Genomic DNA, 13702 nt, shown 5'->3' with positions numbered 1-13702 from the left:
GCCAGAAGAAGGACAATGCCTGGGGACGGGGGGGAACCACCAACTCAGGCTAGGCCAACCAGCCCACTATGGAACCCATCTTCTGGGAGGGACAGTCGCCAGGGCCCCATCTGACCCCTGAGGTCTCTCTCAGTGGTAGATGAGCCAGGACTCACCAGGGCCTGCCCCTTTAGCAGAAGGCAGTCACAGGCCTGCCCTTTGGAAGGGGAGGGGTGGAACCAGGGGCATGGTTGTCAACCGGTCCAGGGCATGGCCCCCTGAAACAAGGCGCATGGCAGCAGATGGAAGCCTTTGCAGGCAACCTGAAACACACTTTTCTATACTTTCAGACAGGAGACAAGCTGGGGATCACATCTCTGTCCCCAGACCCCCTCTCCCACACGGGGCCAGGGCTGCCCATCCACATCACCTCTGTGACATCATGAAACAAGTAAGGAAGCAGACCACCTAATTGGCTGCCTGGCCCACCACCCAGATTCTAGAATCTCCAGACAGTATTAATTGGCCACTACCACCCTGCCCTGAGGCCCTTCTGCCCTGACCATTCACAGCTTGGGTAGAAAATGCTCCTGAACTACACTGGCTCCATGGATATTCAGAGTTCCGATGAGGCACGTGCAGCCCCACTCACCCCATCCACTGATGGAGAGCCCGCAGCAGGGCAACCCCCTGATGTCACCCAGATCCAAATGTGGATTCAGAGGAGGCTTTGGAGAAGTGGCAGAACCAACCCAAGAGCCCAGACCCTGGCTCCCAAGACAACCTGCCCCACAGGACCCAAACCCATCAATAGCCAATGAGGAAGAGAACAATGCCGTCCGTGGGCTGTCCTTCCCCAGGAAGCTCTGGATGAGTTTGGAGGATGCAGCCTTCACCTCTGGGCACTGGAATGATGAGGGAGACATGGTGGTAATTGAGGCAGATCTCTTCCAGATGGAGGTCCTCCAGCACAGAGGCTTGGACAGGATCTTCAAGACATCATCAAAAGTTTCATCCATGAACTGAACCTGCATGAGTTCAGTAAAATCTACCATTCATGTCGCTCTGCAGGGAAGAAGAGGATGACGGTAGTGTAGAAAGCCCTTCTGGGGAGACTGGACTAGACAAGCCAAGTGCTGGATGGATTTCAATTTCCAGGAGAACTTTTTTCTCATGAGATGGTGGTTAAGGGAAGAGGAGAAAGCAGGCCTTGTCGTGTTCCACGAATCCCCTTAGACAGGATCCACAGGGGTGACACCAGACCCTGAGAGGCCACTTGATTTCAGGGAGTGCCTATAACAACTGCCAGGAATGAGAAGACCTTGTTTCCATAGTTAGGCAAGGTCAGGACAGTGGTGGGAAGAAGGGCGGTGAGGAAAAGCTATTCTCCCCCACGATGGCTAAAGTGATTCATTTCCTTTCAGATCTATCACTACTCCAAGTTCCAGAGAGACAAGCCTCTCCTCCTGCAGAACATCTAGAGGAAATGTGACCCCAGAGGAACTGCTCAGCCTGCCACCGGCACATCAGCAACCCCAAAGAGAAAGAAGCAAGCAGTGGTGACCAGATGCTCTCCTCGATTCCATCACTAGTACACTGGAGAGGCTGACAAGTAGGTCCAGAAGGGACCTCAACTGTTCACGGAACCCCCAGACAGCGCTCATTTGTGCTCGGTGGCCTTTGGTTTATGGACAGTGGAGCACGTAGGCCCAGGTCAAGCCATCTCCTCAGCGAACAGGGCTGCCCCATTGGAGAGGGTCCGTCCAGCAATATCATGTCTGTACCCCTGGTTACTGCTGGAAGGGATGGCGCAGATGAACTGTCCCAGAGCTCCCCAAGGTACCCAGATTATGGTTCACGATGACTTTGTACACCACCTATGATTCCATCGTGAGGGGAGCTATTTCAGTTGTGGGCCCAAACGAGGCCCCTGAGGCAGAGGAGGAGCAGGAGGAGTCCTCAGATTACAAGTGTGCCCTCTGTGAGGAGTTTAAGGACAAGCACAATACCTGAGCTTCCAGATCCCCAGGAACACTCAAAAGCACTCTTTTGTAATCAAAAATCTATTTTTGGCTCTAATAAAGTACACCAGAACTTCACAAGAGTAAATAAAGAAGCAAATGAAAACTGCTAGTCTGTGTTCTTTCTGTCTGTCCATGCTATTCACACGCCACTGGCTGAGCAAGATGAGGCTGGAAGCCCATGACCCAGGCAGGCCTCAGTCTGGTCCTCACGTCCCTTTTCACCTGAAGCAGCAGCATTTCACAGGTGCTGCCAAGAATGTGGCTCCCGAGCCATTCGCTGAGGCCATCGCAGGATGGGTGGGTCCCTGGGCCTTGCCTGCCGCATAGCAGAAGACCCAGTCCGCCTCCTGACCATGGGGGTGTCACTTTCCATGAGTCCTGCACCCTGAAACAGAAGGGGCTCCTCCTGGGTCCCTGATGATGCCACAAGTTGCTGAGCAGCAGCTGAAGATCGCCAGCTCCCAATCCAGGGGCTTCCCCAAGAGCCTCACTGGAAAGCAGGGTCACCCCAACCGCCAAGGGCCTTGCAAACACATTGCCCCAAACCTGAAAACAAATGCAAGATTTCTACAAGGTGAACACCAGCCAGTGTTAATCTCCCCTCACAGCTTTATTTAGAATCCAGGCACCTCACCCAACAAACAGTCCCTGGTCCAGACATCAGCCACTTAGAGGATGCTCCTGGTGACACAAAAGGGGGTGGTCACAGACGGCTGGCTCTTTCCATCTGCCTCCACGCTGTCCACTGACAGGAGGGTGGCAACACAGAGGACCCGTCCATCACGTGCAGTCTGCAGGGAAGTCAGGAAGGAGGGCTGGACAGGTGGAGGGAGGCACATGGTGAGTTCCAAGACAAAGGGCCGTGAAACCCTGGGAGCACTGAGGAGGGAGGGTGGGTCCCCCTGGCTTTGCAGCCCAGTGGTCGGGCTCTGGTCCTTTCTCAGCACAGACAGGCACATTCCTGTGCTTAGCTTCCCCCCTGGCTCCCACCCCTCCCTTCATCTCAGGCCCCATCACTGCTGACTCTGCAGATCCCCTATGTTACCCCAGGCCTGCTGAGGGCAGATCTGTGCTAACCAATCTCGCCTTGGACCTAGGGCTGCAATTGACGGACCTGCCAGGTGTGCTACCTCATGTGTTTGGGAGACATCTTCCTCCCAGCCCTTCCCACTCCACTGTCAGCAGATGCCCCGGCCCCTGCCCAGGGCCTACAGAAAGAACGAAGAAGACCAGGGACTACTGGGTCGGGTGTTCTCCCTATCCTCACCAGGGCCTGGGATGGCACCAGGCAGGGATCACAGAATTCAAACCTCAAATAACCCGCTAGGTTACTGTCACACCTTTCCACGGATGAGACACTGCGGAGGTGCCAAGGGATAGAGAGATAGCCCCTGACTGCAGGGGACCTGACCACAGGCAACTCCATCCTCACTTCTATCCTTGTACCTGGAGAGGGGTCTGGCGACCTTACTTGCAGGAGGACCAGGGAAACAGGGAGAAAATCCCCTGTGACCAGAGAGCAATGTTGGACAACAAGCCAACACTTTCTTTCTCGGCAGGGTCCTCAGACCCCAGGGACCCAGGAGGGCCAAACGGATGTGAAACACATGTGCAGGTTTCTTCAGGGTGGGTTCTGCTCTTCACAGCAGCTGGCCTGTCCTCAGGGCTGGGACAGGGACCGCCCGATGCCTCAGCATGCATCCTCCAGGAATGATGGTGATTTATAGCCCAGGAAAACCCACAAGGAACAAGAGAAAACGACTCCTCCCCTCACACTGCCACTCTGGAAGCATCTGGGGGCCGTCACAGTCAGTGGGCTGCCCTCCATGGCCTCGTGATTGGGCCCCACCAGGAGGGGAACCGCGGATAAGCCACTGAGTCCTGCAGGGTCAGGGCCTGCCTGGTGGGGGCGGCTTGCAGGGATCAGGTGGGGCTTGCGTGAAGTCACAGTCTGGGGGCGGAGCGGGAGGCTAGTAGAAGGTCGAGGACTCCTTGGCATGTGTCCCAGGGCATCGCTGGGACGAACACCTGGAAGGAAAGTGGGCGGGGACTCTGACCATGGAAGGGACCAGAAGTGTGGCTTGGCCTTCTGGCAGGCGCTCCTTGTCCCAGAGCCTGGAAACCCCCGCCGGAGGTAAGGTCAGCACACGAGGCATGTCCCGCCTTCCTGCAAGCGGAGCTAGTTCCAGGTGCTTTGAGATGGCCGGGCTGTATTCACTAGGCAGGACAGTGTTCTTCCACCGGGACCGGAGACTGCTGACAGGTGACAGCGCCGACTGGCCTTAGTCCCGTCGCGTCCACAAACATTGAAGCCCCTGATTTCTGGTGTGTATGGCTTCCTACACTCACGTAGGCACAAAGGCACGCAGTTACGTAGGCACTCATGTTGGCACAAACACACATTCTCCTGCCAGCCCTGTCCCTCAGGAGACAAAATAGGATCAGTCATGCTCTGAGGCACCTGGATGTAGGGCTGGGAGGAGCCTCCAGACCGGCTGGCTAGAGCGGGACCTGCAGGAGGACCAGAAAGTGAGCAGTCAGGCAGAAGAGAGGGGAGGAGGTGGAAGAAGCAGGGCCAGAAATCTGTGGCTGAAGTGTGGGAAACACCTGGGTGAGTAAGAGCTTCTGGAGAAGGAGGCAGGGCTGGGGGCAGGGCTGGGGGCAGGGATGGGGTGGGGCCGGGCAGGGCTGGGCTGACAGGGATGGATCTGTGGGTACTAGGAATGCACGGAGGCTAGGCCTGCCCCACTCAATGGTGTAGGCCAGACTGTGCCCTTTTGAGTTTGCCATAGGGGTCCAGTCCGGGAAACTCGGCGAGAGTCAAAGTGACAGCGACTGCATCTGAGCTTCAGCGTGGACCCCAGGGCCCAGGGAAGCGGGGAGAGGCGGGGCCTCTGGGCAGAATTCCGCATCTCTGGGCTGAAAGCCCAGGCCAACTCCCTTCCAAGCCACACTGGGGCTGCTGCCTACTGCTGACCAACAGACTTTATCTGGATTTTTTCTTAGATGAGAAGGAAAATCCTCACTGTGTTTCCTGCTGCCCCTGGGACCTGAGATGTCCCAGAGAAAGGCAGCTTCACCTTCAAAACTGTTTCCTGTCCTCTTCCTCTGGTCTGGGGGCTCCACCCACCCAGGGCAGCCACCTGACTCTGCTCCTGACTGCTGCCCTCCCTGCTGTGTCCCTGCCTCCCAAGTGCCTGATGAGAGGAAATGTTCCTCTTCCTGCCTCCAATGCTACTATCTGAGCTCAGACTGCATGGCCTGGGGCCAGTGCTGTCAGCCTAGGCGCCCCCCCCCCACCGGCCTGAACCCCCTCCTGTCTCTCCTCCTCCCACTGGTGTTTCACATACCATGGTTCTGTGTCACACCGCAAGCACATCTGTCCTCGTCAAGCCCGAATGGAAAGCACAGCCGAACCCTCTCCTGTTTCAGCTCCAACGTGTCCATGGTGCCCTGGGGGGTTTCCTGTGGTCCTAGGTCTCCTTCCTCATCGCCCAGCACTCTGGGTGGCTGTGCTGGCCACACACTCTGCACAGAGCTCATCCAGGACCCAACACTTTCTCATGCAGTTCTGCCCCTGGACAACTGGCTCCTCTTGACCTGACCAGCTACTGTCCTCCTTCCAGGCAGGACCGTAACATCCCTTTCTCCGTCCGCCTGAGTGTCATGTGCTCTCGGAGATCTGGGAGTTCTGGGGCACCCTGCGTTTTCCTGCAGCCCGCCTTTGCCCCAATCTTCCTCCCAGGCTGTGGCTGCTGTGGACAAGACTGGACCCTCCCGAGCTTAGCCAAGTCCCAGGAAGGCAGGGTCGGTGTCTCACTGTTTCCAGTTACACAGGCACCAACACAACTGCTGCCGTGGGAATGTTGAGTCGACGGAGCAGTGCTTTCCCTTCCCGCGTGCAGCCTGCTCTCTCCTTGCAGAAGCCTCCCAGCCACAAGTTGAGGGGCAGAGGCTGCCTCCAGGATTTGAGGCCTCAGCATTGCCAGGACCTGAGCGGTCACCAGATACAACTCCCTCATGCTGGCATCCTGCTCCTCACCCCCAAGAGTAGTTCCCAGCAGCCTCCAGACACCCCAGAATCTCCTGGTAGTGGTTTCAGATCACGAGGGAGGGTCCTGTGAACGGTTGGTGGGCTACCGCTGTTTGTCCCAAATCTTGGCTTTGAAGTAGACCTTGCCCAGTGAACTGGAGACCTTTGACATGTGGCCGCTGATGGGGCAACTGTGAGGACCTGCTCCGTGACATTTCTCTGCACTTGTCCCTTCCCTGCTGCTGGCCACAGCTCTCCTCACGTGCCCAGGTGTGAGGACCGAGCCACAAGGACTGCTGCCTCCTACTCCACCTGGGTCTCTGAGGCTTGGTGAGGGTTCCACTTTGCTCCTGCTGTCCGTTTGCAGGCACCACTGACCTGGGGCGGGATCGACCCAGATTCTCGGGTTCCCTCGTGTCCTCCTTGGCCGATGTGCTTTCCTCTCTGAAATGCGTGTTGTCCATCTTTATGCTGAGCTGTGTGTCCTTTCGGTTCCGAGTTCTCGGCACTTCTTTCAGGGTCTGGGTGCTCATCGTGCCCTGGACTTTTTGTGTTTCAGATTTGCCCTCTTCTGTTTGCAGCCTAGCGACAGGCTCAGTATTCGCCTGAGGTCTCAGAACCATAAGTGTCCCAGAGGTCAGTGTATGTCCCTCAGGCCCTCCCGCTCGGGGATGCAGTCCATCCCCAGGCTTGGCAACAGGGCCAAGCAGTCCCTGAGGGGATGCTGTCCTGGCATCTAGCACTCTGCCTGTGAGAGAGGGCTCCTTCATGTCTGTGTCAGTCCTTGGCCCCAATATAGCATCAGTTCCAGGCCTTGGACTCCCACAGGACAAGCCCAGCAGCAGCCGTGTAGCTCTGGGACATCAGCCAGCCTTGCCCTCTGTCCCCAGGGCAACTCCTGTTGGCTCTGCCCGTCTCCATATGGCCCAGATCGAGGGTCCAGCCTGAGAACCAGACGTGTTTCTGATTTCATCTCAGTGTCACTGCAGTTCCTTGAGAGGACACAGGTGTCCACTTTGCTGCCACTTCTCGGGGTGCTGCCTGCCCAGGGGAAGGGTCACTGCCCAGGGGGATGTCAGGAGCTTCTGTGAACCTCTGGCGCTGCCCCACTTGCATTCACATCACAGGCCTTTTTATTGCATCTGACCTGGGAGCAGGACATGCTGGTTTGCGTGTCTCCATCACTCCTGAACTCTGGGGTCTACTGCTCTTCACTGTCCTCCATCTGGGCAAGTTGGCCATGACCCAGGCGCCAGGCCCCCAGCACTGGAGGGGGCTTCTGGACAGCAGGCTGCAGCCCACTGAATGGGTCCAGCTGTTTGTTTCTGAGATCGAGGAGCAGGGAAGGCGGTCTGGAGTGCACATTGCCATCCCATACCCATGGTGAGAAGATTTCAGTGTGTGGACTCTTGTGCTCTGGGCGGGAGCCCCATCTGGCTACCCTTTGAGTACTTGCATGCTCACCGTGGTGACTTGGCCGAGCACAGAGAGTGTGTGAGGAGTAAAGAGCAGAGAGTGCCCATGAGGCACCACCAGAGGTGAGAAGGTTCTCCAGTTCATGAGTGGGATGTGTATCCCCACCTCTTTTTCTATGCATTTCTCTTTTACTCACTGGAGTTTATGCAGGATTTCCGTTCGGCCTTACCATCTTCCACTCACATCACATGTTCTCCCAGGTCTCGCTAAGCCCTGCACTGGCTTTGGCGCATACTGCATTCCAGGCTCTCCCAGCTCAAGACCGACTGATGATTCCTCGGGACTGGCCCTGTGTCCCTTGCCCCTTGACCCCCTCTGCTCAGAAACCCCAACCTAGGGGGTCCTGCCCAAGTGACTGCAGAGTCAGATGTAACCAGTTCTGTCATATCGATGTCAAGTTGACCCTGTGTCTAGCAACATCCACCCCTCTGAAGGTCCCACCTCCCTATGTGGGGTCACTGACCAAGAGCCTGAGGTCCCTTTGGGAGGGGCTGGAGTCATTCTCTTGTCTGTTTGCTGTGGTGTTGCAGCATCCTTCCCCCCATCCCTGTTCCTTGGTTTCAGATCTGAGAATGGCTTGGGGGCTGAACCTGGATGTGGGATCTTGACCTGTTTACTGGGGTGGCTGCCCTTGGCTTCCATGTCATTTTGGAGTGCACCTGAATCCGTTGCCCATCCATTGAGCCCCCAGGAGGCCGTGTTGTACTGACCACCTGTCCCACCCTGTGGGTCCGGTCTTCTGGGCGGTGGCAGCCCTAGTCATGGCCTTTGGCTCCTGGCCGCTCAGTGCGACCCTGCAAACTCTGCTGCAGTGCCTTGGAAGTGGGGACGGGGAGTGGGGGCTGTCGTCCTTCCCTTCCATCATGAGACCTGGCAAGCTCTGCCTGTGTTGTGTGGTGACTTAGCTCTGCTTGGTGGCTGGGCAGTGGGTGACCAGCTCTCCCCACGGTTCCTGGGCTCTCCTTCTTGTAGTGCTGTGGGTCCTCCTGCAGCTCGGGACAGCCAGCTCCCCTTCTTCCTGGGACAGAGGGCACCTGTGAGGGAGGACTCTGGTCCCATTTGCTCTCTTGGCAGTTGGGTTAGGGAGTCACCAGCTCTTTATGGGGTAGGGAGGGTGGGCTGATGCTACAGGCTCAGAAGTTCAGAGACGTCTGAGTAGTCCTGGTCATTAGGGGCCTGGCTCCCGGTCTCCCTGGCCCTCGTTTCAGGGATGCACGTTTGCCAAAGAGGACCTCCGATGACAGCAGGTTTGGCCTGCCTTGGTGGAACATTTTTGTCTTTGAGGTTCATCAAATCCTATTGAATCCTAGACTGATGTTTGTCCACTGCCTGAAGCTTTGTCAGATACTGGGGAGACCCTGGCCCTCTGCCCCTGGTTCTCACTGTACTTCACCCTAAGCTGCTCAGGCCCCTGTGGACAGCAGAGTGAAGAAGTCACTTCCCTCTATTCCCTCCTTGTCCCACACGCCTGGGTCTTCTCACTTGCCAGGGAATTCCTCTCTCCCTGCCAGCCCAGTGAAAGTTCCAGCAGCTGGGCTGTGGCCTTGAGCCCAGGGCTGAGTGCACCACAGACTACCCCCAGGATGGAATCTCATAGCCAGTGGGGCAAGGGATGTCAACCCCGTAGCAAGGCCCCATCTCGCCATCTCACCTCGGACCACTCCAGGACCAGCCTTCTCGGGATGGGTCTTTCATGAGACTATTCCCCCGGGTGGGGAAGGAGTTGGTACAGGAGGCTGTCTGGGGACTCACCACCAAGGGGACAGGGAGCAGGCAGGGTTGGGCAGGGCATCCCTTCACCTGCAATGTTGACCAGACAGTTCTTGCCAGCCCGTCTGGAGGTGCAGAGCACAGACAGGCATTGGAGGTGTCCACAGTGGGCCCCGGTGGTTGGGCCCTCACAGTGCCTGAGGCCTCGTGATCACTATTGACAAAGCAGGAGAACTGACACCATGAATGGGTGTCTGAGCAGTGGCTGTGTGTACAAACATGATGCCAAGTGCCTTTGGCCTGGTGGCACCATGCTCTGCCCTGCTTGCAGCCTGGTGGGAGGGGCTCTTGTCATCTTGCACATCAGACTACAGCTGGGTTGGGCAGGAGAACTGCTTCCAGTGTGCTGGCCACCTGGCCATCAGCTAGACCCAGTGTAAGCACAGCCTGATGTGAGAGGTCCGGTCTGGGTGCCAGACCTCAGGAGGCAAAGCACATTCAATTCCAAGGACACCCATCCTGCAAGAGGGTCCCCCACTGTGCAGGGCATCAGGTGTCCACTCACCCCTAACTCACTCAGGGCTGGGGGTGGGGAGGATGGACTGCATCTTCCAGGCAGATCTATAAAATGCAGAGCCTGTAATGAGGCAGAGGTTGGGAAGCAGGAAATGTGGGGAACCAAACACTGACTCACATCAAGGGACCGTGGAGGGCTTTGAGATGGGAGTGTCGTCTGGGCTGCGTCTCATAGTGAAGAGGGTCTCTTTGGCTGGGAAATGGGGGAAGGGCCCCCAGAAGGGTCAGATCCATGGAGGAACTGAGCCTAGTTGTGTAGCTGGAGCAAGGTCACGGGAAAGGGCCTGGGATTCTAGCCTGGGTCCAACTCAGGGGCGACTCTAAGGCATCTGGCCATAGCCGTGCGTAAAGTTGATTAATGCTCTCATTTCAGTTTTGAAGGCAACCCATTGCCTCTCTGCCCGAGAAGAATTCATTGATTCAGTCATTTGGTTAGACAGTGATTTGACAAAGTTTTGTGTGCCTCGCTTACACAGGGTCAGGCAGCAGATAGACAAGAGGGGTGCACAGGTGAGTCAGGCGACTAGCATAGCTCTTTCCAGGATGAGCGGTTCTGGCAGCTGGTGCCTGTCCTCGCTGAACTGGGCATGGGCACCTTCTTCCACAGGCTGACTTCTCCTGGCTTGTGATGAGGTTTCTAATTATTCTTCTTGAATCCAGAAAGAAGTTTAGAGATATGACATTAGGTCTTTATGTTCTGAGAATTATTGTCGGGAGACAGTTAGATACCATCACCAACTCAGTGGATATGAATTTGAGCAACCTGGGAGATGGTGAAGGACAGGGAAGCCTGGCATGCTGCCTTCCATGGGGTTACAAAGAGTAGGACATGACTTAGCGACTGAACACACACAGAGGTGAGGGTGTTTGTCCGAGATTCTCCTGGACCCCAGCAGGAAGTTGATTTGTCCCCTGTGGCACCCAGTGTCCCCCAGGCTGAGCAGAGTGGCTGCTGCTGGTGCATTGTGCAGAGAAGGAAGAAATGGTGCAGGTTTGCCCAGAGTAACTCCCCAGTGGCCTGAGCTATGGCAGCTTCAAGTGCCAGGAGGAGTTTAGCAGTGTGGGACCCTCGCTTACTGCCTTTGAAGGAGTAGTGCAGGCAGTGAAGACAAGATGAATGGGGATGGTGGCCTTGGCCTGTTGTATTGCCCACCTAGTGTTCCCAAATGACACTTGGAGGAGACTAGGAAAGGGACCAGCTTTGTGTCTGAAATGAAACTAGAGTTTGACAGTAATGTGCTGCTTGCTTGTGCCATCTGCTGGCTGGCTCTTCCAACTTCACTTTTTTTTTTTTAATTGAAGTATATTTAGAAGTTCCCTCATAACTCAGTTGGTAAAGAATCCACCTGCAATGCAAGAGACCCCAGTTTGTTTCCTGGCTCGGAAAGATCCCCTGGAGAAAGGAAAGGCTACCCACTCCAGCATTCTGGCTTGGAGAATTCCTTGAACTGTATACTGTAGAGTTCATGGCGTCCCAGGGTCGGACACCACTGAGTGACTCTCCCTCACTTTCACATGGTTGATTAACAACGCTGTGTCCGTCGTTTCTGGTGTGCATCAAGTTGATTCACTATATAAATACTTCCAGATTCTTTTCCATTATAGGTTATTGTAGATAGTGAGTATAGTTCCCTGTTCTATACAGTAGGACCTTAATTATGTATTTTATACATTGTTGTTCAGTCACTCAGTCGTGTCTGATGTTGTGACCCCATGGACTGCAGCACACCAGGCTTCCCTGTCTTTGACTCTCTCCCAGAGTTTGCTAAACCTCATGTCCATTGAGTCGGTGATGCCATCTATCATCTCACCCTCTAGCACTCTCTTCTCCTTCTGTCTTCAGTCTTTCCCAGCATCAAGGTCTTTTCCTGTAAGTTGGCTCTTTCACATCAGCGTGGACAAATATTGGAGCTTCAGCTTTAGCCATCAGTCCTTCCAATGGATATTCAAGGTTGATTTCTTTTAGAATTGACTGAGTTGTCTCCTTTGCTGTCCAAGGGACTCTCAAGACTCTTCCCCAGCACCACAGTACTACTATTTATACATAGTCGTGTGTATCTGTTATATCCCAAACTCTACTTATCCCTTCCCCTGTTTTCCCCTTTGGTAACCAGAAGTTTATTCTCTGAGTCTGTTTCTGCTTTGCAAATAATTTCACTTGTATCATGTTTTTAGATTCCACATATAATTAATATCATAGGATTTTGTCTTTCTCTTTCTGACATACTCCACTTAGTATGATAATCTCTATGTCCATCCCTGTTTCTGCAAATGGTATTACTTCATTATTTTTTCATGGCTGAGTAGTATTTCTCTGTGTGTGTGTTTGCCTGTCTGTATACCACATCTTCTCTATCCATTTATCTGTTGATGGACATTTACATTGCTTCCATTTTGGCTACTATAAATAGTGCTGCAATGAACATTGGGATGCCTGTATCTTTTCAAACTGGGGTTGTTGCCTTTTCCTGGTATATATCCAGGAGTGGGATGGCTAGATCATATGGTAGTTCTGATTGCAATTGTTTAAGGAACCTCCATACTGTTCTTCATGTTGAATGTACCAATTTACTTTTCAACCAACAGTGTACAAGGGTTCCCTCTTCTCTACACCCTCCCCAGCATTTATTCTTTGTAGGTTTTTTTTTTTTTGATGGCCATTCTGTCCCGTGTAAGGTGATACTTCTTTGGAATTTTGATTTGTCTCTGTCTGATAATTAAGAATACTGAGACTCTTTTCATGTGCCTTTTGGACATCTTTGTCTTCTTTGTAGAAATGTCTATTCGGTGCTCTGACCATTTCTTAAATGAATTGCCTTATTTATTTATTTATTTATTTTTGCAGCTTCAGTTTTAATTAAATGTGGTTAGCAATAAGAGCTTCCACGGCAGAAAGCTCCATGCAGTGCTTGGAGGGTGTGAATATAAAAGTGAGGTGCTAAAGCTAATATGTAATACATTGTAAAGTATTTAATTTCCTTTTCCTCCTTGACCATTTCTGCCTTCTTAATCCTTCTATCTTTCCCAAGGCATGGAGATGTGAGATACATAGCAATGGATATTAAAATGGATTCTTAACTCTCATTCCCACAAAGATATAGCAACTGAATTTGCATGTTCCGTGCATTGAGCTTAGAGCAGGAGCCCAGGCATTGGCACAGAAGCCCATTATTTGTATCCCACAGGTCTGCGAGGGTGGATGGCTCCTTTTCTGAGTGGATGTGTGCCCATGTAGCTCATAGGCTGGGCCAATGCATAGGGCACACAGAGGGGCTGCATATTTGTGCTCATGATGTGAATGACATGATCCAGAGTCTGGGCTTTTGGATCCAGGGACCTGGGTTTGGACATCAGCTCTTCTCTTGCTGTGTAGCCTTGGCACTTATTATCTCTGGGTGTCTCTCTCCTCTGTTGAAAACCAGGTACCCAAAATGCTGCTCATGTCACAGGGCTTTTCCAGGACACAGCCTTGGACGTCATGTTGTCTCCCACTGGGGCACAGGGTCTGTCTTTGCTTCTACTTCTGCAGTTGGGAGGTTATTCCAGCAACACTGCCTATGAAGATTTTTCTTGATTCCCAGACTTTGTAAATTTCAGAATCCTCTAACAATGGTCAAGGGACTATAATGTGATCTTGGTGAAATTCCCTTATGCTATTTGGAAGTTGTCAGTTGGGCATGTAGAAAATTAGATGATTGGTCCTGAACAGTGATTCTCCAACCTTTGAGCCCATGGGCAGTTTAACTGGGGGATGGAGTGGGTTTCAGCCTCCTAAACAGATCAGAGGCAGGCTGCTCAGCTGAAGCGAGGCCTGCTCCTCATCCCCCTTCTTTCTAATCTCTTCCTGACCCACTCTTCATACAGGTCCCCAAAGTTGCCACAGAACACAGTTTGAAAACTAGAT

General features: G+C 53.7%; 1 pseudogene; it reads left to right on the top strand.

Annotated features, from left to right (window-relative positions):
• Positions 1 to 587: 587 nt before the first annotated feature.
• On the top strand, positions 588 to 1992 carry LOC122435667 (annotated as a pseudogene).
• The last annotated feature ends 11710 nt before the right edge of the window (positions 1993 to 13702 follow it).

The sequence above is a fragment of the Cervus canadensis genome, chromosome X (assembly GCF_019320065.1).
Source record: "Cervus canadensis isolate Bull #8, Minnesota chromosome X, ASM1932006v1, whole genome shotgun sequence".
Taxonomy (NCBI): Eukaryota; Metazoa; Chordata; class Mammalia; order Artiodactyla; family Cervidae; genus Cervus; species Cervus canadensis.
Note: the sequence above shows the minus strand (reverse complement) of the source record. Positions and strands in the feature narration are given on the sequence as shown.